The 20,086-nt window shown below is 41.5% G+C and overlaps 1 protein-coding gene across 6 annotated transcripts in view; it reads right to left on the bottom strand.

Annotated features, from left to right (window-relative positions):
- rbfox3b (RNA binding fox-1 homolog 3b) overlaps positions 1-20,086 on the bottom strand; it is a 653,838-nt gene that overhangs the window by 521,493 nt on the left and 112,259 nt on the right. Inside the window, exon 1 of one of the 6 annotated variants that reach the window (XM_078951938.1) lies at positions 10,883-11,041. The exons of 4 other annotated variants lie outside the window; for them this stretch is intronic. The gene's annotated coding sequence lies outside the window, so the exon portion shown is untranslated. Of the gene's footprint in view, positions 1-10,882; positions 11,042-20,086 lie in introns of those variants that run through there. One more of the 6 variants, XM_078951939.1, reaches the window with a different exon arrangement.

Below are 20,086 nucleotides of genomic sequence, written 5' to 3'. Positions count from 1 at the left end.
CCCAAGGCAACGCCTCCTTCCGTCGCTCCGTTGCCTCCATGACAACTGCAGTCACACAAAAAACACAACAAAGAGGGAAGGTTTCGCCATGCTAAATATTTGCCGTTTGGACCAACACGCATCTTCTAAATGTGCTTTTATTACTGTTATGATTATTATTAAGGGCCTTTCCCTTCTCTACCTCAGTGCCGGTTCCGAGCCCGGTTTGAGAAGGTTGCGTCAGGAAGGGCATCCGGCGTAAAACATTGCCAAATTTACCATGCGACTTGTTCGCTGTGGCGACCCCTGATGGGAGAAGCCGAAAGTGGAAGAAGAAGATTAAGGGCCTGCTCGCACATCATTTTTTAAATCGGTGTGGTCAGTGCTTAGGTCCATGGAAGGCAGAAATGCTGCTTAGATACGTAATCCTCAGAACGTCTACGTTTAATAGTTTCAGCATTGGATAGCGTAAATGCAAAAATTGGATACGGGTCACTTTTAAAAGATGATGTAAGTGGGTCGTCAAAAAAATCAGATATAGTCAGAAAATCGGATTTGGGCATCAAGACCTGCAGTGGAAATGCGGCCCAAAGGTTAGAGCATGGATCAGAGGATCTGCTCTCCAGTATCAGTTCGTTAATGTAAATGGACATTCCTCTCAGCGCACTCAAGTTAACTACGGAGTCCCACAGGGCTCACTTTTAGGACCCATCCTGTTTATGCTACCCCTAGGAAACATAATCACATAATCAGGAAACACAGCATTAATTTTCATTGTTATGCCGACGATACGCAGTTGTTATTTATCCATGAAACCTAAAATGGGGGGGGGGGGGTGTTACATCCACTATTACATCTGTAACCATTGTGCTGTCCTAGGCACTTTAACATTGGGAGTTGGGTCATCTAGACCCACTAGACAGTGCTCTGAACCTTTTTTTTTCAATGATTTGTGATCTTTATATATGTAGTCATAGAGTTAGATAAGTTTATTCTTCTCTAAGAGTTCTGGTAAATCGCCTGTCCGTCCTGGGGGAGGATCCCTCCTTCATGTGGACACCCCTGAGGTTTCTTCGTTTTTTCTGGAATCCGTTTTTTTGGGAGTTTTTCCCTACCGCGAAGGGGGGTCTAAGGGCAGAGATGCCAGTATAGCTTAGTCAGTTTGTTAGTTCATTTTAGTATTTTCCTATTGAACTCTTTGTATTCATGATCCTTTTGAAATCATGTTTTACTTCAAAGCCCATCGAGAGGACTGCTGTTGTGATTTTGGGCTATACAAATAAAATTGAATTGAATTGAATCGTCACTGGTGTCCATGGATTACATGAAATCTTTCCACCTTTATCTACCTTTGTCATGGTAGGAAGAACACGTCAAAGTAAGGGTGGGGTCACCTAAGATAGCACAAGGGTCAAAAAAATCTTCATATTCTGAGGTTTGATCAGCCATCACGACACTCGGTAGTAGAAAAATCTGTGCAGCTGTGATGACGATGCTGCTGCGGATTCATCTTCATTCCTACTGTGAGGAACAGTGTTATCAATATTTCATCAACCTCCTGAGGTCAGCCGTTCCGTACACGACATCAAAGCGTGTCCTTCATGTCAGGTACAATTCTTCCCAAGCATACGCTGCACCGCGTGGAGCTTAACGGGGAAATGTTCATGTCAACTTTTCATCAGCTATCAACCTAACTTTGTCCCCCGATCGGCTCAGAGGTCAAAACAAGCTTTTTTTTTAACTTTCAACCAACAAACATTTCTGTCTGCAGAACTTTTACCGTTTTTTATCACAACTTGTTTGGATTAAGAACTTTACTTCAGTCAGAGGTCACCGGGTCGATTGCAGTCGGTACAAAAAAAGCATGTTTCCTTAAAACTCTTGAGTCTGGTTCCGTTTTCACTCCTGTGGCCCCCACAGCTTTTTTCTGTGAAGTTAAAGTCCTGCTCTGATCCTCTTCTATATTTGTTTTCAAAGCATTCCCAGTGGTACTTTAATTATGCCAAAATGGAAAAATAAAAAAATGTATAGTTTTCTAGGACATAGTTCCTGCAGAGCAGCAGGAGTTTATTAAACAATGTTAGCCCAAGCTAACATTAGCATAGCAAACAAATAAATAAAAATGGCAAGCAATTTCGAAGCAATCCAGCCGACCAGTTTGGATCAGATCAGACGAGGAAAACAAAGACGAACATGAATCTATTTGTGCGCAAGTGGATGCATCAGAAAGGGGCGGAGCAGGAAAACTTTGGCCCCGGCCATGGCAGTTGCTGTGTCACAAACCCGATGTTTTCCAGCGGCGGGTATTCATTTTTGCTCCCATATGGGGTAAGAAAATTACACATGCAAACACATGCATGAAAACTAAATTCTGCACAATTAAAAAAATATGAAAACAACATTTAGTTTTACGTCAGACCCATTTGTTCTAAATACGATTTGTATTTGTGTTGAATACGACTTAACCAAAGCTAACTCGGAGCTAAAGTAAGCTAACTGGTGGCGACTGTAGCGTCAGTTAAAAAGAAAGAAAATTAAAAGAAAGAAAGAAAGTTGGATATTCTGATTCTCATGACATTTTTTAATATATTCTTTACTGCCTCAACAGTCGGCCGTCAGTTAGCCTTCTTTAGCTTCGAGTTAGCTTAGCCGTTTTTGTTTCGTTATCCTAAGCATGTCTGTTACTTCTTTCTAGACTGTTTTCCACCATTTCTGGGTCTGAAAGGATCCGCTGTTGCATTGTTTACATAATCAGCTGTTGACGACCAGCGCAGACGAAATGTAGTTGAAAATCGTAGTAATATGATCTGTTTTGTCCCATTTTCAACAGAGCTATGGTAACAAGATAATTTTTCTAATGTGGGATCAATACTTGTATTTTTGATTAATTTAATAAATAAACTTCAATTGCATGAGCAATTTGAACAATCAATGTTTCACTACACGATGTCTATGCCTGTGTCTGTGTGACGTCATTTGAAAGTTTGTAACCGGAGAAATTTCGCATTCAAGACAAAGAAAAGTATTTTTCTGCAAAGTTGTGCACAAAGTATGAATTTTTTGCACAACTTTGTCTTTATGAAAACGTTTCTTTTTGACAGATTCCTTACCCCATAATCCTAACAGGTTTTAAATAAAGACATATCCACAAACATCGTAAATTCTGACGGAGTGTCCTCCGTCATGAGAAAAGTGCTCCCAGAACATCACACCACAACAAAAAAACGTCTTTAAAGACTGAGTTGTTTTAAAGGACTTATGGCTTTGTCTCCGGCAGAATCCGTCGGATCTCTTTGTTCCTTCGAGGTTAGCAGATGATTCCAGAAAGTAGTTAGCTTTCTTTTTTTCCTGTTGAAATTGTCTCTTCTAACAGATTTCTTAACTTTCACCTCAGTTTGATCTGTTTTTGTTTGTTGTCTTTTATATTGTAACACGCAAACACATGGCTGACTGGGATGAAGTTCTGTTCATTCAGCACTTTTTCTTTTTCTTTTGTAAGGACTTAAATCCTGTAGTTGTCGGGATCCAGTTCTTCAGGTGATCTAAGAATGAGTTGCTGTTTATCTGAGAACCTTTAGAAGCCGACAGAATGAGCAGACAACCGTCCCCTTGATTGATCTTTAATGTCTAGCTCACCTAAAGAACAGAGACCGGTGAGAAAATGACCCGATGGCCAAGAATCTTCAGACTAGATCAGATGTGGGGGGAAAAAGACAACGATCAAAAACCATAAAAACAATCCCTGACTGAAAGCCTTTCCATCTTCTGCAGCCTTCCAAACACTTTTTTTAGTTTTCTGATGATTGGAAGAATCCAGACCTGATTGTCTCATTTCCAGCAGATGAGATGATGGCGCCACCATCATCTCTTTACCTCAAACTCCAGATTCCCAGTACTTGTTTTCAAAAATACTGCGAGAAATTTGGGGTTCATCATCTACGACGGACGTCAGGTGAAACATCCGTTCAGGTCTCTTCCACGCAGTCTCTGGCTCCAGCCTACTTGGTTCTGGGCCGCACACAGAAACTTTCATTATTTCCATTTTGTTTATTCTTCGATACTGAAAGAAGTTCTATTTTGGAAAACCACCGGAGTCGGTTCTGATCTGAGACTGGGTGATGTTCTCTCTTGTATTCTACATGGTATTCCATATAAAAAAAAATAATGCTGCAAATCACAACTTCTAAAAATCCAAAACTTTGACCAAAGAACCAAATCTACTAATGTTTTCGTTTTTTTTAACTTCTTGTAAATTTCCTCTCGTAGTATTTTTATTTGAAAAAGAGTTTTTTCAGCCCGTTCAGACCAGCCCCTGATCCGTGGCCCGAAAAAGTTTGGAGACCCCTGACTTATGGGACCCATACCTGATCTCTTTGGTGTAGGCAAGTTTCAGTTTCAGCACCATAGACAGCGACAACATTTGTGAGATCTTCTGTAGTTTCCTCCACCTTTTTTTAAATTGTTTTTTGTTTTTAGCCTTGGCAGCCGCATTGAACCTTTACTTGGTGCAGTTGCCATGGCAACATGATGCATTAATTGGACGTATTGAATTCTTTAGCCAAACATTCCCAGTTCTTAGACGATCGTCCAGTGTAAACGTTTATGGGGACAAACTAAAGAGTCAAATCCATTTTCCTTTTTTTTCCTTTTCTGTGAGGAGATCCAGGACATGCAGCTGGAGTCCAACGCTATTCTGTCCACTTTACCAGCACAGGAGAAAGATCAAAATTTTAATCAGGAGTCAGACTACAAAAAAAAAAAAAGTTTTAAGTGAAGTCTGAGACAAGTTAGCATGACAAGCTCAAAGCAGCCGAGGAACCTTGAAGTAGCTGCTGCTGTCTTCATTATGAAAATCAGATGCAAAGTGAAAGTCATGGCTATGAGTGACTTTCAAGGCGAGAAAGACAAAGGACACATATCAAACATGCACCGTCGGCTGCTCCATCTTTCTGGAATCTTCATATCCTAAACATCCCCGTTCACCCACTCCTTCAGGTCAATATTAGCACAAAAGGCTGCCACTGCTTGAAGTACCACAGTCAAATTTACCAAACACTGTTTGACTCCCGCTATTAAATCTGTAGATGAAAGAATCACCAAGGGCAAACAGCTCCCAAGGCTATAAACCCAACACGCTGCCTCACATAACGCCCAGGCACAATTAGAAATTTAAATGGAGTCCGCATAAATGCGCTTCTCTGAATATGACTTTGAAAATGTCATAATTAGCGTCAGGCCCAACTGATATCAAGCAGAAGAGCCAAGTCCAGCTTTTTCAGTTTGCCCATTGATCTGCTGCTCTCGTCGGCTCGTCCCCCTGATTACACCGTAACACTAGGAAGCCAACTACACCTAAAGAAAGAGCCGGAGACTATGTATTTTTAAAGTATCATTCATACGCTAATGCAGGGGGAAAGAAGGACAAACACAACGCATGGAGGGAGAAAGTCCAGCTACAGAACGAGGGGGAGGGCTGCCAGAGAGGAGGGCGATAAGAAATCGCAGATAAATTCTCCCAGGCACAGACGTGTTCAAGAGAGGAGTGACCAATCAAGATAAAGTGAAAGAGGGGGTAAAATTCTGATAAGAGACATGACAAAGTGTAGAATGACTCAGTCAGGCCCGGCAGTGGCAAAGCTGCTGACCTGCTGCTCTTCATCGCAGTTCAGAGGAGGAGGAGGAGGAGGAGGAGTGCGCTTAGCAACAAGATGCAGCTTCGGACGAAAACTAAACAGATATTTAAATACACAAAATACTAAAGACTATAAAACTCTACCGATAAATCACACAAATTCATGCAAATTTGTCCAGAAAATGTCTTTTTTGGTTTGTCAACATTATAGATTTAAATTACTCCCAAATGTTTTCTGGTTCCATCTTATTTTTCTTCTGCACAACTGCTCTAAAGGAACAAATGAGTTGGTGAAGCATCGCCCTGCTGTGGGGCAGAAGGCGCAGACTTCCTGAGGGTAGCAGAGAGAATTTAACCCCCAGCACGCAGAGTTTTGGAGAGGTCGTTGCTAAAAAAACAAATTGTTTTTGTCAAAATGTCAAACTAAAATGTGAATCCAGGAGATAAAACTATCCTGGCAGGTGGATGTTCTGAGTGTCGTAGATCTTCTGAATCATAAAGAAGTTCAGCACGTCGACTCCTTTAGGGGTCAAACTGAAAAATGACTAAAGAAAGAAGATTCTGAAAAAATCATTTCCCTTTCCTGAGTTGCATGCAACCGTTATCCGGCTTCAAGAGAGGAAAGAACGTTCTGTAAAGTACCATTGTTGTGTGCGGTAAGAGTATCATGAAGTATTCGTAACGCTAATGGAAGTTAAACTCACTGATGAAGTAAAGTGAAGCTGTCGTACGTTGTCCCATTGAGACTTGGGCTTTTGCTCCATTCAATGAAGGAAAACGCCCAGGCTGCTGGACACTTACAAGAGTCCAAAAAAATCACTGACAATAACTGTACATCCATGGAATCGATGACATCATCCACACAATCAGATCCCTCAAATCCTAGATTTAAAGTTCCAAAAACCTGGTTGTGTTTACCTGTGAGCATCAATCCTTGGGTTTGTCAGAGCACACAGCTCTGGTCGGCACCCGGTCCAGATCAATCTGCTGAAACGCATAGAGGTCCTGGGAAATTCAAGTTCTCTCCACCTTAGCAGCAGCCTGGACTCAACTTCAATTATGAAAGTGCGGTGAATAAAAACAAAAAAAAACTTTAAAAACCATCACCAAAAGTCTTCCTCTCCATTCACTTCTTTGCCTGCATGGCTGGATTTTCCCACCCAATTCACAATGAATCAGATCCAGATGGTTACCATAGTTACATTTAAACCAATTATTTTCTAGTTATTTCCAACCAGCTCTCTCCTGATTGGTGAGAGTAGTTGCCGTGCTGACTTGGACCAATCACTGCTTTTTGATGACGTCTGGCTCCAACATGGCAGCGTTTGTGTCAAGAAAAAAATGGCGACAGAATTGACTTTGTTTGGTTGGAAGTGAACCGATTTCTGTGAGTGACGTCAAGCTCACTCGCCCCACTTCTCAGACGTCCTGGTGACCTCACAAGGTCCTTCCCCCAAACCAGGTCAGCTTTAGTTGATTCAAAGGATCAGAACATTTAAAAGTTCCTCTGTGGAAAACTATTTGTCTTATAATTTATTTTAAGATCAGATTTATCAGATTTGGTCTCCAGATGGCGCGGTTTAGAAAGGTCCAGGGGCCACATTTGTGTTTTAGGGATTGATTTGACAGTTTCTAATCATCAAGGCGAGACAAACTGGTTACCGTTTCCATGGAGACGTTATTTATAGGGCAGTGTCATTTATTTGATTCCTAAAACATTTTATTGGTTGGTATTCCTGGTTTATTTATAGAGAGGGTAGAGGAAAAAACAAACCTTTGTAATTTCTCAGTTTACAAATATTTGTATTTGTTCTGACGGTTTGTTGGATTTGTGAGGAAAATATCACGGCTTTCTTAAAAACCTGTTCGAGTGAGAAATATGTTACCACTGTGTTAAGATCAGCAATAACATCTCAGGCGATCCATACGGCCACGGATTCATTCATTTTATTTCAAGGTGCATTTCATCCGTCAGTGCAAGTTAAACTGTTGGCTCCCAGCTGAGGGGGACGCTTTTATTGCACTTTTGAGACGCATCTGTCAGCGCAGCTGTAAAATCAGATCCTCCGCCGTATCGTCTGAAATGAAAATGTAGCAGGACCTTGTCAAAGGCGCCGCGCTGTGCGGCTCCAAACGCCGTCAGATAACCGAAAACAACAGAAAAAAACCCCAGCTCCATCTGAACAAATCTTATCTCGGCGCGGTGAAAATTGTCTGGACACTAATCTTTTCAAATAAGCGAGGAGTGCAGCAAACATTACAGGAAGAGCGGGTCAGCGGTCGTATTTCGTGGCTTCTCCTGCCTGACATCTTGAAGCCTCTTAAATAGAGCTCCGAGACAAACTGCAAATGAGAAGTTGTTTTGTCTCTATCGCCCGTGCCAGTTGGCTCAATGAAGATAAGTCAGCCAACAAGACATTGGTAGTTCCTGAGGCTCCACTCCAAGCTGCCCTCCTGTCATTTTCTAGGATAACCAAATGTTCAGGACGCTCCCCAAACCTTTAAACTACAACCTTTTGCATGTCCAATAATGAACCCGAGTGTGTGTGAAGACAGAAACCAAAGAGGGTTTTTCTGTTTTTCCCATTTCTAACCAAATGTAGATTGAGAGGAGAATCAATTCCTGCCTCATACCTCTCATGACACCACGTTATTGGAGAGCTATTGTGCTGTGGAAGCTCGGGGCAAATCTCGCTTTAATACTGCGGAAACTCTTCATTTTCTACCTGCATCGTACGGTTTTAGGCAGGCGCACATTTTGTTTTCCCAACAGTTGACGGCTGCAAAGTGCACACATATTGACAGTGATTAGAATCCATGAGGGCTGCCTGCCAATGAATATGCAGGAGCACCTGTGTGCAGCTGAACCCGGGGCTCAACAATGCGAGGATGGAGCGATCGGTTGCAGCCTCCAAGAAAATGAGGAATCACCGGCATATTGCTGGGTCACATATCAGGATGCAGAACACACACCGACTGTCGACTGCAAATCATAATGAAAAAGAGGAGGAAGCGTGTACTTATTTGTGAGTTATCTCTGTCATTTGTACTTATTCTACCTTCTTTCTCTTTCCAGGGCTTTGCTATGTTCACTAAACCATCTGAAAAATGGGAAAAACTGCTGGTTTTCATTCCCTGGTTAAGAACAAAAACCTTTACGGATCCAAACAAACACACAACAATTAGGAAACTTGAGCAAAACACAAATAAATAAATGAATCATTTTTCCTTTATATTTCGGCATGTCTTCATGTTTAATGAACTTCAAAGTCTTCTTCAGTCAGTTCTGGAACCGTTTATCAGCTTTCTATTCAAATACATGCATCCCCAGAGAGGGGAAGTTATTTTATGTAAGGTGGTCCGGGACGCCGGCAGGTTTAAGTTCTATTAATCACTGAAGGCTGTGGACTGTTGGCCAAAATGAAGCCAGAGACGGACAGTTACACGATTAAAGGTTTATTTACTGAATCAGTGAAGTGAAAGCAGGAGCCCCTGTAGCTAAAAAACAAATAAAAACCAAACACTCTGCTCCAACATGGCTGCTACAGTAAATCGAGATGCTCCCTGACTCCTCTGCATCTGCCTTGTGGAGTAAAATCTTTTTTCCTTTTTCAATAAAATGATTATCCAACAGAAGTTTACACATTTAATGTGTCTGAGAGGCTAAACAGTGCACAAATATGTGGAGTTCCCCAAGGCGCCATTCTGGTGCCTTTATCGTTGAAATTTTAGACATTTCAGAAAACTTTCATGGGGGAACGCTTTCTTTTACAGTACAGTACTTACAGTGTACCTAAGTGGTATTTACATGGTACTTATTGTGTAACTACTGGGTACTTTCAGGGTAATTACATGGTACTTTTTATGGAATTTACTGGGTACTTACACGGTACTTTTTTGTGTTTACTCTGTACTTACATGGTACTTACTGTGTATTTATAATAATAATAATAATAATAATGGATTGGATTTATCTGTGCTTTTCAAGACACCCAAAGTGCTTACAGTGTGTCCATTATTCATTCACTCCTCATTCATACTTGGTGATGGTAAGCTACGGTTGTAGCCACAGCTGCCCTGGGGCAGACTGACAGAGGCGTGGCTGCCATTTCGCGCCTACGGCCCCTCTGACCATCACCGGGATCATTCATACACATTCACACACCAGTGGAGCCACACTGGAGGCAAGGAGGGTTAAGTGTCTTGCCCAAGGACACAATTTATGTGGTACTATTTGGTTCATACCTATGTGGTACATACTGGGTATTTATAATATACTTACTGGGTATTTATATGTTGTGCAAAGGTGTCCTGTGTGGTACTTACCACATGTAAGAACAAGGTAAGTACAAATAAAGTACCTTGACCTTTAGGTCTGCACTCGCTGCATGTTTCATGGTATTTACCATGAATTTACCACAGAAACTACCCCTTAAGTACAATGAAACTGTACTGTAAAAGAAAGTCAGCCCTATTTCCACTCTATTACATGATACTTTCAGTAGTAAATGCTCGGTATGTTCACGTATTACCTTCCTGTCCAATGTACATACACACTTGGTCTTCTGACCTCACCAAATGAGACAATGCTAACTTGTTGGTAAAGGTGAAGGAACTGCATTGTAAAAACATATTCCGGCCTGATTACTTCTTGTAACATGTGGCAAATTTAAAGAGGAACAAGACAGCAGTGAAAACAACAATCTTTAATGATACACTTCTGCAAACAAAGTGTCATCACAATGAAATTTGTTTGAGGTTCTCAACAGTAACTTCACCTTCACCAACAAGTTAGCATTGTCTCCTTTTTGTCCTCCATGTAAATACTATTTAAGTACACTGGAAGTACTGTACTGTAAAAGAAAGCGTTCCCCTTTCATGCAGCTGTTTTTTGGAAAATTTGTCCTAGAATTAAGCTTTTTTAGCATTTCTGCACTTGAAGTTCATACTGCTGACGTAGTTAGCATGGAAAACCGCTAATAGTCATTAGCATTTTCTCATTTTAGTATCAGACATTATGCTAGTCGTCTTTCGCTTTCATTCAGCTTCTGCTGGACACCTGCAGATCTAAAAAACACAAATGACTTCAATGAAAGAGGAAAGATGATTAATATTTAGGTAAAATGAGGGGATTGTTGCTATTAATGCATTGGAACAAGTATTTTGATTCACCAAAATGAAAAGGATTTTTTTTTTAAACAAAGCCTATCCGTACACATTTTTGACGTAAAACAAAAGTTGAAAACATGGATTTTTAAATCGTCAACCTACAGAAAATGTCTGCAGCCGGTGAAATAATCAATTTTCAAAGGAAGGCAGAGCGGTTCTTCCTTCTGTTCTTGGCACTAATCCATTGGCGTTCTGCTGACACATCTCTTGCTGTGAGTCTTCTCTGCCTTTGGTGCGGCAGCGTTTGCCGCAAGTCACTCGAGACCAAAAACAGGAACAAGAAAAGACCAACAAAAAAGAAAGAGAGAGAAGCCGCCTCACTGGTGGATGTGAGCCAGCCAGCCTCTCATGCATAAAAATATCCCAAGCCGGAATAACACGCTGCCTATCTGTCTGCCTATTATAGGCCACTGCAGTGTTCTATTATTACAGGAGCTCCGTTTTGTTTTTGTTGACTCATGTACAGTGATATAAGCCTGTAAATATACATGTATGGTTTGAGTCCTGCCTGACAAAGTGGACCGGATTCACTTCTCTGAATCGGTTTGTGGTCTTTAAGTTGCTTCGTTACGTCTGATAAACGAGACACAAGTCACTCGATGCAAGCCGTGATCTGCACCTTCGTTCACGCCTCATGCTGTTAAACCATTTCTGCAGAGCAGGATGAGTGTGGGAGTTGGAGCTTTCCTCAGCGGAGAACATTTCCATCCAGCTGCACAAAACCCAGCAAAACGCAGCCAATAAAATCTGATAATCAGGAGCTGTTTTTGCTGCTTAGCCACTATCATCTGTCAAAAAGCAGCATTTTGTGTGAAGTGAATGCAGCTATAGTTAGGAACTGTAACCCTGCCATTCTGTAACTATGGAAACAATAATGAGGTCACTGTGCTATTTTAGCAGAGTTTACTTGGAGATCATTACTGACATTACCACATTTTCAGCTGAAGTTTGTGGAAGTTCAGTAAGACGGAGTCTCGATGGAAACCGAGAGAAACTGTGACACACCGAGTCGCATTAAGCTGAGAAGCTGCCGGCTATAACCTTGAGTGATCTCACATGGAGCTCATTAGTCACTGCAAACAGTTCAAAGCCGCGATCAGGCCTGTCAAAACCCAGGAAAAAAGCAGTCCAAACATCCCTTTTTTTTCTTTGGGAGTGATTACGTTTTGTTTGGCCTTCAATCTGTGTAGGAAGTCTTCGCCTCCGATTTAGTTTCGGCGCTGAATTAAACATTTGTTTGGGGAGCTCTTCTGAGAAAGTGAGGGGGGGTCTGGAAACACGTCTGATGCTCCTTCCTAATCAACCACTCCCTCCCCGTGGTCAACGGAAATGTTTGTGGCTGGATGGAGAAGTCCGAACCGTCAGTCAAGTTCACTCTGAGGCCTTCAAGACCGTCTGAATATTGAGCACCAACAGAGCCGAAATCAAACATTGATCAACAGGGAAAAGAGGATCGATAATTTAGAATATAAAAAATAAAATATAATGTAAGAAAAATACCAAAACAGATATTTTCTTTGATCTTCAACGGTTAAAGTGTTTTAACGTGTTCTTGTGGCTTTTTTCTAAAGATAGAGGACATTTATAATCAATTAAGATTAAAATTACATTTCTAAATCAAAATCGTTGTAAATCAGGATTGGATGAAAAAATGGAGTTTGTTATAGATGGCATTTGTGATGCAGAAGCCACAAGCTCCAGGCTCCGCCCCTTTTATGATCATCCACCTGCAGACAAACGGATCCGTGAACGTCTTTGTTTTTCCTCATCTGAGCTGGAATCTGGATCTAAACTGTACCGATGGATAGCTCCGGTGTTACTCACCATTTTTGTTGCCCCAGTAAAGTTGGGTTGGGGTTGTGAGGAGCTATAAGCCCCAGAGGTGAATTTCTGATAAACTCCTGTAGCTCTGCAGAAACTATGTCCTAGAAAATGACACAGGTTCTTGATTTTTTTAGGCTAAAATCATAATTAAAAGACCACTGGGAACGCCTTGAAAAATAAAAGATGATCAGAGTGGGATATCACTGAAAACAGGTTTTCTGATCCAGTTTAATCAAATACTCAAAAGAGATTCTTTTGAATTAATGATAGACAAGCTACGTCTCCTGTATGCGTCTCGTGCAAACTTGTGCTATTTCTCATTTGTTTTCTCCTTTTAAGGTTATATTTCACAAAAACAGAGCTGCTTTTATTCGGACAGAAAATCCTCTCTGGACTATTTGACAAGGACTTTTCTTGTAAGCGTTCCGAGTCTGACAGACGTCACTCAGAGGAGTGAAGGAAATGCGGCGCATTCAAAGGCGGCAGATGTACGGGGTCAGCGGCTGGGTCAACAAAGTGTGACCCGGCCTTCTGACGCCATCCTGCACATCCCATTTCCAGTCAGGTTTTCTGAAGCTCGTTGGCGTCTGCAGTTTGCAGAAGGTTGAGAGAACTGCAGAGTTTTACTGACCATTAAAAACAAAAGCTTTAGTGACTTTTAAAGTTTATTTTGAATCCACCGAGTCGGAGAAGAAGAAATAAGAACTAAATGTCGTCAGCAGCAGGTTTGAATGAGTGTACCTTTGCTGTTCCTACCAAAACCCAACCACAACGAATACTCTTTGCTCTTTAGTGAGTTTTACATTTATGGTAAACGAGTTTCATCATTAAAAGAGAGTGTGGCATCAATTAATTAAAGGTACCGGTAAAGCTAGCATGACTGCATCACATCTAACATTTTAATTTACTAGCAGTTATTTTCAATCATGTTGTGTAGCCGAAATGAAGGCCTGCTATTTACGTTTACATTCAGCCTTTTTATTTGTTTGTTTGTGGCCATTTTGGATCATCTCAGTTACTTTTGTTATTTCACTCAAATCCACTATTGTACTTCTGTGCTACTCTGAGTCAAGCTTCATAGATTACAATGGAAAACGTGTGCAACAATTCAACTTATAGTCAGAACATGTTTAAACATTTGACTCATGGACAGTGCACTTCATTTGAAGATTTTATTTTAAACTTTTATTTGATAAAGATTCGGGGGAAAGAAAACTTGACTTAGATAATTACTTTGATAACTGAAACTGAAGACAATCTTTTTGCTGATGACATGCGAGTGTTTATCAATCAGACGCGTTCTCAGTAGAGCTCCACTCTCTCACTTTCTGTAGGTCTAACTTTCTTTAGGTCAGGTTTTTGTTCTTTTCCTCTTCTCCTTTTAGATCCAACCCTCTTCAGCTAATGATCTCTGCTTCACTGTATGGCGAGATAACCTTCTCAACTGCACTGTGGAGCTGTGGAATTCAGAAACAGAGAAACCCTCATTTCATTCTGGAACTCTAAACGAGAGAAAACATCTTGGAACTCGGATGAAGACGGGGCGCAACACGTTATCTGTTTATTTGTCTCGGTTAATGTGTTTTTCTCTTTTCTACCAAGTTTCTGGCTGCATGTCTATTCACACGACTTAGTCTCCTTTAGATCAAATATTCTGTTTTGTCAAAGCGTCTAGCCTTTTTTTTTTTTAACTTAAGTTTTATTTTTTGTAAACAAGATAAAGAACACTAGAACATGACATCAAACAAATAAAGTCTTACAAACAAAGAGTAGAAAAGGAAAGAAAGAAGATGATAATAATAAATAAAAATAAATAAGTAGAAAAGGCAAGGAAGAAAAAAATAGAACATGTCAGCCACCATTCCAGAAATGTCATACATCGACCAGTGAGTTTTTATATACAGTCCATCTGTCCCATTTTTCCTTAAAATGTCCTTCTCTCAATCTTAAAACAAAAGTCATCTTTTCCATGATATAAATCTCCTCCACTATTTCAGTCCAGTCTGTGAGGGTTGGTGGTTCTGGCTTCTAGCGTCTAGCCTTAAGTTATATACAGTTGTATATCGGCGCTAAGCTGATATTTTATAGAGATAGTTCGGAGTTCCGGTAATCAAAGAATAAACTGGATCGTCCCAATTGAAGAAAATGCAAATGTTTTTTTTTTTGGCAAAAATGAATCGAAAGGAAACATTTGAGAAGTGTTAGTTATATCCTGTTGAAGTAGCATGAAAGCCTGCCCTTTCCATCTGTTTATTTCACTTTTAATGTTGACCGTGAATCTTTGGCCTCCATCAGTTTTGGCTTCGGTTGAAAAAGGACTTCCTCAGAAATTCATTCTGCAGCGATTCAAAGGTGCAGATTTCTGATTCATTGTGATAATTTAATTATTCATTAAACCAGCTGAATAACTGTTAATAATTTAGGAGACAGATTTTACAAGATAGGAGAGAACGCCCTGGTAATCTGTACAAGAACAGGGCTCCTCCTCGTTGTCGGTTCCTCCTCAGACGTCCACGTCGTTATCGCAACAATTAAATAAAAACAGGATGAGGAGAATTTATGACATCATTGTCATTCATACCATCCACTGCAGTTATGCATAATTCACTAGCGGGGAAAATAACAACATTTGAAGGAATGCATTCCAAACACAAACGGGGGGGAAAAAAACCTTTTATCGGAGCAAGTGGGCGACTTTGTAGCAGTTAGCACACCTTGAATGTTGTCGCCCCGGCATCGGCTCTGTCTTTAACCGTTTGGACTCTGATAATGACACCAACATGCTGTGTTCAGTGGATCGAAAAGGAAGAGGAGATGAGGGAGAGGTAAGAGGGGAGGCTTATCGCACAGTTAAGCTGCAGCTGCAGTTTCCATAACAACTACCTGCTAAAACTCGGCTCCCTCGACCATCATTAGAATAACATTTTTACTCGTCAAATAAGCATTAGAGGAATCTACATGAGCAATGAGATGGGAGTGACGGGGGGGGGGGGGGGGGGGGGGGGGGATATCCATGGAGGTGTGATTTGAAAGCCTAAGCAGAGAGCTTTCTTTTTTCTGAAGCGGTGCGTCTGTAATTACAGGATGTAGTTCCTGAGGAAGGATGGCAGACATCCAGGGGTTTGTTGTGCAGCAGTTTAGCATCTGAAATCATCTCCAGGCTCAACACAGGAGCGGCCTGAAGGCTGAGGAGGCAGAACTTCTTTCTTCCCAGCAGGAAACTCCACGGCGGAAAGCGCCTTTCCCCGTCCAGCCTCTCCTCTGATCAGGCTTCACACCCTCCACTCCAGGAGAGGATAATCAAGAGTTTAAAGAAAAAGCAAAGCGAGGGGGAACACATTAAGTGCCGGCTGGTCCGGGGTATCATTTAAAATCAGCGCTGATGGCTTCATTGCTGCCAGGCTGTAACCTTGAGCGAGGGCTGGTGGGGCCCTGGTGACCAGGGAGGGGATGGGGAGAGGGATCGGCTCTCTTTGCATTCACATTCAGCTCAGCAGGCACCCGGGGGCTATAACCCTGAGAATCCGTATTAGGTGAGCCAAAGTCACCATTAATATAGAGCACTGGGCCATACTATAACCTTACACTTCACATCTCTGGGGTGTCCTGAACTGAGGAAAAAAAGAATGGTGCTTTCAAACAATCACTTGGGAGGACTTTCAAAAGTGACCTCTCGCCAAAGTCAATCCGTTTGCTTTTCTCTCGTTTTATTTTTTTTTTATTCATTTCTATCTGCACTGGCTGTCTAAGCTCAACCTCTCCATCCCCGTCAGCCTCCAGCTCCTCGCAGGAGATCCGGATCCTCCCAGCCTCCGCTGCCCTGTGGCATTTTCAACAGGACGGCGAATAAGCGAGCAGACTATCTTCGTCGTGCACTCAAGTACCAAACCGAGTAAAGCCTCGGCGCTCGCATTTCAAAAGCAGCTGCTCCTGCAGGCCTGATAAAGGACTCCTGGCTCTGCACATGTAGAAATGAACTGACAAATCCTGCAACCGCTGACCTTTGAAAAGTTATTTAATTATAAAACCACACAGGAACTAAAGTACTGCACCTGCTTCCTAACCTGGTTACAGTTAAGAATAAAACACATGATAAAAAACATTTTGTTCTAGATAACAGCAAACAGTGAGGATAAAGAACTGATCCTAGAGTTACTAATTAAAGCTAAACTCTTGAAAACCATCCTTTAGGAGAAGCTCTGCTGTTATTCGTTAGCGTTAAACATAATTTGCACACAAACTGCCCAAACATGGGTTCATGAACTTGATGCTCCTGCCACATGTGGGAGGAGCTACTGCCAAAGGTCATCAGCCTCGTCCCTTCATGGAACCTCTGACTGGATATCTTATTTACGACGCATGAACGACACCGATGAGGACGAGAGATCAGATCAGATCTGGGGTCATGTGATCATTCAGAGACTCTCGGTGCGGTGAGGTTCCCCAATAACGACAGACGATCAGCTTCTCCTCTATGTTGGTTTTGGACTCCACCCATCATGTCTACAGACCAAAGTTCCTGATTGGTTGATGGAATCCAAAGTCTTTGCCAAATTTCATGTATTTGAACTCTGGAAACCAAACACTCGCCTGCGCTGTGTCCAACGCTAAAATCACGCAGCAAGACCTCTGATTGTTTCTCTAATGCACGAATCATGTTTGGTGTGAAAATAGCTTAAAGCTGAATCTAAATTCCCTCCCCTACCCCTCTGGCTCCTCCCTATTTCTCCAAGTGTTGGGGCATTTGGAGTTGTAGTGGTGTGAAACGTTGTTTTGTTTTTGTTTTTTTTCTCAAAGGAGTAATAGGGATTTAGGGCTGAGTATCCCTTCACCGGCAGGGTGATCCTCTGTGCCGCGGAAGAGAAACGCATTACTTACATTTAAATGTATGTAAGTTATGACTTTTTAAAGTTATAAAGCTGATGTTTTGGATTTTGAGATTGCTGGCAAACATTGATGATATTATGTGGTAGTTGTGCTCAAATCTGAAGACTACATTATCCCATGTTTCTCCATTTGGAAGGCTACCTGTTGGGGTAGGGAAAAGCCAGAGGGGTAGGGGAGGACTTAGTAAGCCACGCCCCCTTAAATAAGGGGCATTTAAGCCATTGGAAAAAATTACAGGGGGGAGGGGGATACGAGGAAAAAACTTAAACAGAAAGCAGGAATTATCTAAAGAAGGTTTGTGAATAAAAAGTTGAATCTAATCTAATGCTCATTTTTCTGAGCATCGTGTATTTCAATGACAAAGTTGGAGTTTAATAAGTGAAAAACACTAACTCTATACTGTCATGAAAAACTACATTTGTAAAAAAAAAAGATCATTTCGCAACAGTAAGTACCATAATTTCCGGACTATAGAGTGCACCTGATTATAAGCCACACCCATTACATTTTTAAAGGATAAACCATTTTGTACATGCATAAGCCGCACCTGTCTATAAGCTGCATGTTCCCACATTGAAACATGTGTTTTTGAATGAGGATGTAAATGTGCTGAAACCGCACGCTTGTGTAAGAACGAGGAGGGAGCGTGTGCAGCACAAGAGGGAGCGAGAGCGCGCAGCGGAAGTGTGTTTGGGGTGCGCGATCATGTTTGCTATACAGAGTGAAGGAGAACCGTAATAAAAGAAGGTTTCCCCCAGAAGAATTTATTAACTTGTCTGGAGGCTCTGAGGGTCAGAACGGGTAAGTGAACCCCTAAGGAAGCTCCACCTGCGGCGGTGAGGATCTCCCCTGCATTTTCCGACCACGGTCAGAAAGAAAAAAAGTAATCGCTGGAAAGGTTGAACAGATGACAGATTTACAAAGAAAGAGTTTTCAAAGTTTGAATAATATACCTGAGCTTTTCTTTTCAAACAGTGCCTGTGACGCGGCAGTAACATGGCAGCAATGTGGTAGTAAAAGCACTAACAGGGCTGGTTAAAAAAAACATACCTGGTAAAAGTCACTGAGAGCAGCAGTAACTTACAGGCGTGCGCCTGAAGTTTTCTTCCACAACAGTGGTTTAAAAAACAAGAACGTAAAAGTCACTGACAGCTTTCTTCATCTTCCTCCTGTGCACTGAAACCATGGAAGTCTTCTTCCTCAGTGTCGGATTGGAATAGCGTCAGATATTCTTCGCCACACTCTTTCAGTCTCTCCTTCGTTGTCGTCAGTGTCACTCTCATCCTGAGGCAAATTCACTCCTAAATTCCCGTCGTTCTCTCCGTCACGCAGCAGACCGGCTTTTCCAAACCCGTTGGTAGTGGGGGATTTTTTCACACTGCTTTTAACGATTGCTTTTAACTTGAAAGCTGCGTCATCTGCATTTCTTCTTGTATTTTCCATGATGATGGTCTGTTCGTGCTATTCATTCACAAAGCAGGAATTTACATTAAACTTGTGTCTTCCTCGACATATTTACCGTATTCCCCCTTTCTCACTCGTACTCTCTTCTCGAGCGCCCCTAGTGGTCGTTAGTAAAAAGGCAATAAAAAGAAGAAGAAAAAAATGCATAAATTAGCCGCATAACTGAATAAGCCGCTGGGGTGAAAAAGCGTGTGACAGAAGTAGCGTCTTATAATGTGGAAATTACGGTAAAAAGATTCTATTGATCTTTTACTGTCCTAAATGTGTCAGTGACTACTGACTATCTGTGCGCTCTAAAGGTAGAACTGGTTTATTTATTAAAATAAAAAAAAATTTAACTGTTTTAGAATGTTATTGATTATCTTGCAGGGAAATTATCTTGAAAGTATAGCTCTGTTAAATAAAAAATAACTGATTAAAGCAGCAATGTCCTGCCACATTTTTGTTGCCAGAACAGCTGATCGAATAAACAATGCACCAGACCCGGAAGTGGTGGGAAAAAGAGCAGCAGATGTCCCTCTTATTGGGTGTAAAAAACGTCCATGTTCATCAAAAAGAAGAGATGATAATAATAGAATGATCCGGCTTTGCCAGTTGGTTGCAGTCGCTCCACCCCCTGGACCTGTCCAGGTGTGCCTTTGGTTTTGCTCAACACTAACCGGCATAGGTACCACAACTGTTCGGCTTCAATACGTGTTCGGGGGCCTGCCACTAATGATGACGTCAGACTATGTGATTGGCTGTACGGTGGTCAGATGACGTGTAAGATAGTGATTGGTCTTGATGAATTACGCTACGATTGTTTACGCACTGATACAGTCCATGGATGACCTGTACATCCAAAGGTCCCACATATCAGAAGGGACTCACACAATTAAAGTAAGTAACAATTGAACTGTGTACATGAGCCCAGAAAAACGTTATCCGATTATAACAAACGTTTACAAACGCCACACTTTTGGTCGGAATAAAGCATTCGGTCATGCACAGAACTCTGTAAAATACCAGAAACGGCCGTAGAAGAAGAAATGGCCATTGGCTGCTGCTTAGAGCGAGATGATCTTCTAAACGTGATTTTACTAATGTTTAAAAAATGCTTTAGTCTGTCACATTTTTATGCAATCTTTTTGT

The sequence above is a fragment of the Oryzias latipes genome, chromosome 8 (genome assembly GCF_053564925.1).
Source record: "Oryzias latipes strain Hd-rR chromosome 8, Olatipes_Hd-rR_3.1".
Taxonomy (NCBI): domain Eukaryota; kingdom Metazoa; phylum Chordata; class Actinopteri; order Beloniformes; family Adrianichthyidae; genus Oryzias; species Oryzias latipes.
This window is presented reverse-complemented; position numbering and strand designations above follow the sequence as displayed.